The sequence below is a fragment of the Tupaia chinensis genome, unplaced genomic scaffold, assembly GCF_000334495.1.
Source record: "Tupaia chinensis unplaced genomic scaffold, TupChi_1.0 Scaffold148091_1, whole genome shotgun sequence".
Lineage (NCBI taxonomy): Eukaryota > Metazoa > Chordata > Mammalia > Scandentia > Tupaiidae > Tupaia > Tupaia belangeri.
In genome coordinates, this window is record NW_006207942.1 from 24,837 (window position 1) to 34,186 (window position 9,350).

Consider the following 9,350-nt stretch of genomic DNA (forward strand, 5'->3'; position numbering starts at 1 on the left):
ACCATGCCGCAATCCCTTCTCTATTCTCCTTTCAGGATCTTAGGGATGCACACACATGCACTTGGTGTGAGTTTTAAGCTTCCAGGTCTGGAACTCGAACCATGGTTGACTGCATGAGAGTCCAGCGACATAACTGCCATGCCTTCTACTGGTCTCAACCCAATGTGTTTTTTTTTAAATTATTTTTAATTTTATTTATTCATTTACTTATTTTATTTTGACCAGAGAGAGACACAGAGAGAGAGTGAGAAAGTGAGACTTGAACCATGGTTGGCCACGTGGAAATGTCCAGTGCCTTAACCACCATGCCACCTGCTGGTCTCCCCAACCCAATGTATTTTTAAAGCCATTAGGACCAGGATTCAAACCGCGGTTGGCCATGTAGGCTCTAACTACTTGACCATGGGGCCAGCCCTATCATTTCTTTTTATTGCCAAATATATTCTCTTGTATGGATATAATACATTTTGTTTATCCATTTGTCAGTTGATAGACATATCAGTTGTCTTCATGTTTGGGTTATGTAATATTTCTCTGAATGTTTGTGTACAAGTTGTTTTTCATAAGAATTTTATTTAATTCCATTTGTTGTTATTATTATTATTTTTAGTTTGACCAGAGAGTGAGATAGGGAAAGCAAGCTGCCAGACCCAAGACTCAAACTGTGGTCAGCCATGTCGGAGTCCAATGCCTTAACCACTGTGCTACCTACTGGCCCCATGTGTAAGTTTTTGTGTTTTCTCTCAGATAGATACCTAGCAGTGGAATTGCTGCATATATGAACACTCTATGTTTAACTATTTGAGACACTATCAAATTGTTTGTGAGAGCTTCATTTTATAGTTTCTCCACATCTTCCACATCCTCACTAACACTTTCTATCATCTGTCTTTTTTTTTTTCTTTGTGTGCAGTCTTTATTTCATATATTTGTTAAAACATCATTGTTCTCAGGACAAGAGCAAAGATTACCCCCTGCAGAAACATAGGAACTATGCACAGAACTTCACAGAATAGATGAAGCCTGACTGTTGGATCAGACACTGGAGTTCTGGGTGAACACAAGAACAAAATGAAACCAGGCAGAGAAGTGCAAGGCGCAGTCTGAAACTTCAGATGCCATCAGGGCATATCTTGTAGTGGCCACACATTATAGGCTCTATTTTTGGAAGGTTCAGGTACAGCACGGATTCCACTTGTCTCTTTGGCTATGCCCCTGGCTGAGGTGCCATTAGATCGATGTCACTCAAGTTCCTGGCCAGTCAAACTCCTGCTGCAAAGAGTCCCAGATTAAGGGTCAAGTTCCTCTGGAAGTCATTCCTATCCGTGGCGAAGTGGTAGACACCCCGCAGCAAATCCCACACTGTCCGGCATTTCAGGGGCTTCATTTGCCGAGTCGGCAGTGCTCACCATGGCCCCGCTGGAAGCCATAGTCATCTGTCCTTTTTATTATAACCATCTTAGTGAGTTGGAAGTGGTATCATTGTATTTTTGATATGCATTTCTATAAACTGATGATGGTAAATGTCCTTTTATGTGTTTATTAGCTATTTGTATATCTTCTTTGAAGAAATATCTAATTGAATCTTTAGCTCATTTTCAATCCTTAGTTCATTGGATTATCTGTGTTTTATTGTTGCATTTTGAGAATTCTTCATATATATGGCTAAGTCCCTTGTCAGATACACAAATTACAAATATTTTCTCCCATTCTGTGGACTCTTTTCACTCTCTTGATGGTACCCTTTGATGCACAGAGGTTTTTAATTTTAATGATGTCTGATTTATCTAGTTTTTCTTTTGTCATTTGGTGGTGTAGCCAAGAAGCCATTGCATAACTTAGGGTCACAGAGGTGTATTCTTATTTTTACTCCCAGGAATTTTATAGATTTAGCTGTTATATTTAAGCCAGTCATCCATTTTCAGTTTTTTGTTGTTTTTGTTTTTGTTGTTGTTTGTTTTTTACAATGTAGGGTAAGGATCTTTTTTCATTCTTCTGGCATGGATATTTAGTTCTTCCAGCACGTTTTGTTGAAAAAAAATTATTATTTTCCCCATTGGATTATTTTGACAACCTTGTCAAAAATCAACTGACAGAACTGATCCTGTAGCACAGCACTTAGGAAGCCAGATCTTACAGGGCCAGCCCCAACAGCTTGAGAAACATGCTGAGCACTTGTGCTTGTATGTCCAAGATCCTGACAGGATAGATAATTGAAAAAAAGGGATTATGGCATGCCTGGCCCCATTGCGAGGTGCTTTCTCTCTCTTTCTTTCTCTCTTGCTCATGCACATACATGCACCTTTGGCATTAAAAAAAAAAAAAAAGACAAAACAATGATATTTGGGCCAGCTCCACGGCCTGGTGGTAAAGGCAGGTGAATCCCACATAGCTGACTATGTGGTTGGAGTCCTGGACCCAGCAATTTGAGAAAAATGCTGGGCGTGTGTATCTGCATGCCCAAAATCCTGAAAGGAAGGAAAGATAGAGAAAAACGTATTGAAGAGGGATTGCTTTCTCCTCTTTTAAAAAAAAGTATATATATAGTTAAAAATATCAATTGTAGGACCAGCTGGTGATATTGTGTTTAAGGCAGCTGTATCCCATTTGGCCCACTGCACAGTTCGAATCCTGGGCCTGTCAGCTAGAAAAATAACGCCAGGTGTGTGTGCATGTATGTTCAAAATCTCAAGAGAATGGAGAAGTGATTGTGGCATGGCCATCCCCTAGATAATGCTTTCTCACTTTTCCTCTCTCTCACACTCTCTGTCCAGCGAGCTCACACACCTTACAGCAAAATTTTAAAAAAGATATTATTTGGGGCCAGCTGGAGGCATGGTTAAGGTGGCTGGAACTCACATAACTAACTATACAGTTCTAGTCCTGGACCTAGTAGCTTGAAAAGCATACCAGGTACATGTGTGTATATGCTCAAAATCCTGAAAAGAGAGAGAAATGGAAGAGAAGGGATTGTGCATGACCATTCTTCATGGGAGGTGCTTTTTCACTTTCTCTCTCCCTCTCTGATGAATGCATGTATCCTCTGCAAATTAAAAAAAAAAATCAATTGACCATGAATTGTAAATATAACTGTTTCTAGGCTCTCAGTTTTATTCAATTTATCTACATAAGTGTCTATAACAATGACAGATCATACTGTCTTGATTACTGGAGCTGTGTAGTAAGGGTTTTTTTGGAGAGTTTTTTTTGTTTTTTGTTTTTTGTTTTTTTTTGCTATAGGGCGCGTGTGCTCACCAGACAGAGAGAGAGAGATAGAAAGCGAGAAATCACCCCCCAGGAAGGATGGCCACGCCACAATCCCTTCTCCTCCATTCTCCTCTCGGGGTCTTGGGCACGCACGCACATGCGCCCGGCATGAGTTTAAGCCACCAGGTCCGGGACTCGAACCGCAGTCGACTATGTGGGAGTCCAGTGACATAGCCATTACACTAACTGCTGGTCCCAACTGTGTAGTAAGTTTTGAAAACAGGAATTGGGAATCCTTTGACTATGTTCTTATTTTTCAAGATTATTTTTGCTATTCTATGTCCCTTGCATTTCCAAATGAATTTTAGGATCACCTTGTCAACTTCTTTTTAAAAAACAACTGGAATTTCAATAGGAATTGTTTTGAATCTATATATCAATTTGGGGAGTATGGCCATTTAACAGTATGGTCATCCATTCAGTTAACATGAGATTCTATTTATTTAGATCTTTCATTTCTTTCAGGAATGTTTTTTTTAGTTTTCACTGTCAAGTTTTACACTTCTTTATTACATTTATTCTTAGGCATTTTATTCTCTTTGGTGCTATTACAAATGAGATTTTTGTTTTCTTAATTTCACTTTCTTTTTTCTTTTTCTTTTTTTTTTTTAAGATGCTTTTGCTATAGGGCATGTGTATGCTCAACAGAGAGAGATAGAGAAAGTGAGAAATCACCCCATGGGGGGATGGCCATGCCTCAGTTCCTCCATTCCCCTCTCGAGATTTTGGGCATATATGCACACATACCTGGCATGAGTTTCAAGCCACCAGGTCTAGGACTCTAACTGCAGTCAACTATGTGGAAGTCCAGTGCCTTAACCACTACACCATCTGCTGGTCCCTCTTAATTTCACTTTCTCATTGTTCATTGCTAGTGTGCATAAATACAATTGATATATGTTTATTGATCTGCTATCATTTCCACATTACCAAGCTTGTTTAGTAGTTCAAATAGTTTTTTATTGGGTTCTTTAGTATTTTTTATATACAAGATCATGTTCCTTGCAAATAGAGATAGTCTTACTTTTTCCTTCTCTATGTGGATACCTTTTATTTCTTTCTGTTGCCTAATTGCCAGGCTAGACCTTGTGGTACAAAGTTGACTAGAAATAATGCTAGAATACATTCTTATCTTGTTCCTAAACTTAGGAGGAAAGTAGTGAGTTTCCATTACATATGATGTTAGCTGTGGGTTTTACATAGATATCCTGTACCAAGTTGAGGAATTTCCTTCTACTCCTGATTTGTAGTGTGTTTTTGCTATGAATGAGTGTTAAATTCTGTCAAATGCTTTTTCTTTATCTATTGAGATGATCATGCAGAGTTTATGCTTTATTCTATTTATATGGGAACAGCTGTTCACATCCCTAAGCCAATCAACCTTAAATACACCAGGTATGCACACAAGTGCCCAAGATCAGGTAGGCTAGAGGCCTGGAAGAAGGGGATCATGGAATTTCATAGGAACTTTTCAGATCTTATGAAGAGTGCTTCTCTCTCTCTGTCTCCTTCTCTCTCACTGTCTCTCTCTCTCTCCTTCTCTCTCACTGTCTTACTCTCTTATTCTCATATAAATGTACACACTGTCATGAATAAAGGAAAACAAAAATGTAAAATGTGTACATAAATTTTCATTTTTTCACCAAATTAACTATACTGTAATTTCATTTTCCCACATATGTCTTGAAGTCCACTCATTGAACATAATGTTTTGAAATAAGTATACATTGTGGAATGTGTAAATAAAGCTAATTAACATATATGTTTCCTCACATGCTTTTTTCTTTTTTGTGTTGGAAACACTTAAAATTGATTTTTTTAATTAATTTTATTTATTCGTTCATTTATTTTAATTTGAGCAGAGACAGAGAGAGAGAGAGAAAGTGAGAAAGCAAGCCACCAGGTCTGGGACTCAAACCATGATTGACTATGTGGGAGTGTCCAGTGCCTTAACCACCATGCCACCCGCTGGTTCCTTAAAATCAATTTTCTTGGGGCTGGTAGGTGATGTGGTGGTTGGGGTGTTGAATTCCCACAGGGCCAACCGTGCTTTGGGTCCCAGACCTGGCAGCTTGATTTCTTACCTTCCCCTTTTCTCTCTGTGTGGTAAAATTAAAAATAAATAATAATAACAAATTTAAAAAATTAAGTCCAATAAATAAAATATTTTTAAAAATTAATTTTATTAGCACTTGTCAAGATTACAATACATTGTTGTTAACTATAGTCACAATGTTGTACAATAGATCTCACAAACTTACTCCTATCTAATTGAAATTTTATATACTTTGGCCAACATCTCCCCAACACCATGCTCCTACCATCAGCAACCATTATTCTACTCTCTGTTTCTGAGTTCCACTTTTTTAGATTCCACATGTAAGTAAGATCATCAGTATTGGTTTTTCTGTGCGTGGATTATTTCACTTAGCATAATGCCCTCCAGGTTCATCCATATTGTTACAAATGTCAGAATTGCCATTTTAAGGCTGAATAATATTCCATTGTGTATGTGTGTGCATATAGATAGATGATAGATAGATAGATAGATAGATAGATAGATTAATTGATTTAAATTTGTTAGAGGGTATGTGTGCTCACCAGAGAGAGACAGAGAGAAAGAAAGTAAGAAAGCATTCTCCCCCTTGGGGATGGCTGTACTACAATCCCTTTTCCTTCAGTTTTCTTTTCAGGATTTTGGTTATGCACACATACATGCCTGGCATGTTTCTCAAGCAAGTCTGGGACTTGAACCATGCAGTTGGCCATGTGGAATCCAGCTGCCTTAACCACTACACCACCAGCTGGCCTCCCATCATATATTTATACCATGTTTTCTTTATCCATTCATCCATTGATGGACACTTGGGTTGATTTCATATCTTGGCTATTGTGAATAATGCTGCAATGAACATGAAATAGACAGATTTTTATTTTCTTTGAATATATGCCCAGTAGTAGGATTGCTGAATCATATGATAGTTCTATTTTTAGAGTTTTGAGAATATCCATACTGTTTTCCATAATAGCTATTCTAATTTACAGTCCTGCCAACAGCATGTAAAGATTTTTCTCCACATCCTCACTAACACTTGTTATCTTTTGCCTTTTGATAACAGCCATCTAACAGGTGTGAGGTGGTATCCCACTGTGGTTTTCATTTGCATTTCCCTGATGTTTAGTGATGTTGAGCATTTTATATACCTATTGACCATTTGCATGTCTTCTTTGAGAAATCTCTGTTTAAATCCTTTGCCCAATTTTTTTAAAGTTTATTTATATCTTCTATGAGAGAGAGTGGCAGTACTCCCTATGAGGTATTGACACTTTGATCCATCTTTAATTTCAGCTATCCTTGAATCATGGGCATGTGCATACCTAGTGTACTCAGTGTGGCCTCGAGACACAAGCCCAGAACCTTCTCATGTGGGTCAGCCTCTCAGTGCATCATGTTTTACTGCTGTACCACCATCTGGTCCACTTTTGTCCATTTTAAAATTGAGCTATTTATTTTCTTACTAATGAATCATTTGAGTTCCTTATATGTTTTGGAGATCAACCTCTTATCAGAGGAATATCTTACAGATATTTTCTCCTATTCCATGAGTTGTCTTTTCCTTCTGTTGACCATTTGACAGAAGCTTTTTAATTTTATGTAATCCCACTTATCCATTTTCCTAAAATTTTCTTTCTTTTTTTTTTTGAGAGGTTTTTGTCATAGGGTGCATGCACTCATCAGAGAGACAGAGACAGAAAGTGAGAAATCACCCCCCAAGGGGGAGAGCCACACCGCAATCCCTTCTCCATTCTCTTGGAATCTTGGGCATGCATGCACATGCACCCAGTATGAGTTTAAGCCACTAGGTCCAGGACTCAGACCCTGGTCAATTACATGGGAGTCCAATGACATAGCCATTATGCCAACTGCTGCCCTCCTCCCCCCATTACATTTTCTTCTAAGAGAATTATCATTTAAGGTCTTTATAGTTGATTTTTATGTATGGTATGAGATAAAGTCTAATTACATTCTTCTTCATGTAGATATCCAGTTTTCCCAATTCTATTTATTTAAGAAACTGTCCTTTCCCCAATGTTTATTTTGGGAAGCTTGGTCAAAAATCAGTTGACCATATATGTGTGGATTTATTTCTGGGCTCTCCATTCTGTCCCATTGGTCTATGTATCTGTTCTTATGCCAGTACCACACTATTTTGATTACTAAAGTTTTGTAGTGTATTTTGAATTCAGGTAGTGTAACAGCCTTTTGTTCCTTAAGATTTCTTCAGCTATTCATAAACTTTTGTGGTTCCATATAAATTTTAGAATTGTTTTTCTATTTCTCTGAAAAATATCATTGCAGGTCTGGCAGGTGGCGTGGTGATTAAGGGCACTGGACTCCCACATAGCCAACCACACTTCAAGTACTGGACCTGGTGCCTTGCTTTCCCATTTTCCCTCTCTCTTTCTCTTTCTCTCTCTCTATCTCTCTCTCTTTCATTCAGTCATTCTGTCCCTCTCTGGTCAAATTAAAATAAATAAAATTAAATAAAGTAATTTTTTAAAAAGAGGGAAAAAGGGACCAGCAGTTGGCGTAATGGCTATGTCACTGGACTCCCATATACTTGACCGCGATTTGAGTCCTGGACCCGGTGGCTTAGACTCACGCTGGGCACGTGTGTGTGTGTGCCCAAGATCCCAAGAAGAGAATGGAGGAGAAGATGGCGTGGCCATCCTCCCTGGGGAGCAATTTCTCACTTTCTGTCTCTCTGTCTTTCTGGTGGGCGCACGCGCCCTATAGCAAAAACCTCTCAAAAAAAAGAAAAGAAAAGATATCACTGGAATTTTCATAGGGATTGCACTGAATTGGTAGATTGCTGTGGGTAGTATGGACATTTTAACATTAATTATTCCCAGTCTCTAAGTATGAGACATCTTTCTATTCATTTATTCCTTCTTCAGTCTCTTTCATCAATGTTTTATAGTTGTCAGTGTATAGTTCTTTCACCTCCTTGTTTAAATTTATTCCTAAGTATTTTAGTTTTTCTACAGCTATTGTAAATAGGATTGTTTTCTTGATTTATTATTTTTTTTTTGGGGGGGGAGAGGTTTTTGCCATAGGATACGTGTGCTTGCCAGAATGACACAGACAGACAGAGAGACAGAAATTGAGAAATCACACCCCAGGGGGGATGGACACGCTGCAATCCCTTCTCCTCCATTCTCCTCTAGGGATCTTTTTTTTTTATGATTTTTTTAATATTATCATCATAATCTTATTTATATTACATTGGATTACATATAACTTTACATTGACTTCCATTGCTTTTTCAAAAGGGAATGCCATGCATGTCAGTCAATACAGAGACATCAATCTCCCCGCTTTATCATTCAATGTCTTTTCCATGCATTTCCCAATAATTATTATTATTATAATTTTTTAAAACAGTCAATCACTATTTCTCATTTTGCTTGTTAAAAGACTTCACCCATCATGAAATACTTCCCAGACCAGTCCAGTTGAGAATACTATACACGTCATCTTCAACAGATAATAAACCATATCTGTTTCTCACTAACATCCCCTCTATTGTTCACTTGCTATCTTTCTCTATCCTCTTCTCTTTTTTTTGTTTATAGTTTATTTTTATTATAATTTTTTTTCCCATCACAACACACAAATGAATTTTCCATCCAAAATACACTGTGCATTGGCTCAATCAAGCACGTCAACATATATGTTCTCAGCAAATAATTTCCCAATTCTTGTGTCCTGCATACCTTGCCTTTTGTTTTACCATCCTAGATTCCCCATCCCCCTCCCTCTGTTATGACCCATCCTCCTCCCACATTGTCCCTGTCATCCCCGATTGCCCTCCGTGCCTCACCCCTCCCCAAATGATCTGTCAGTGATCTTAATTAGTCTAAGTCTCTCCAATAGTTATCACAGCTGACACATGCCTCTACATGAACTCAAGTCTGACTTTAGGCCTAAACCCCATTGGGTAAAAAGAGCATACTATAAAGTAGAACCCAACTGGGCCCATACCGCTCACTGCAGCCATCAAATATCCAATTTTTTTTTT

General features: G+C 38.1%; 1 pseudogene; it reads right to left on the minus strand.

Moving 5' to 3' along the window:
• Window positions 1–1,191: 1,191 nt before the first annotated feature.
• On the minus strand, window positions 1,192–1,430 carry LOC102488138 (mitochondrial import receptor subunit TOM6 homolog pseudogene; annotated as a pseudogene).
• Between the last annotated feature and the right edge of the window lie 7,920 nt (window positions 1,431–9,350).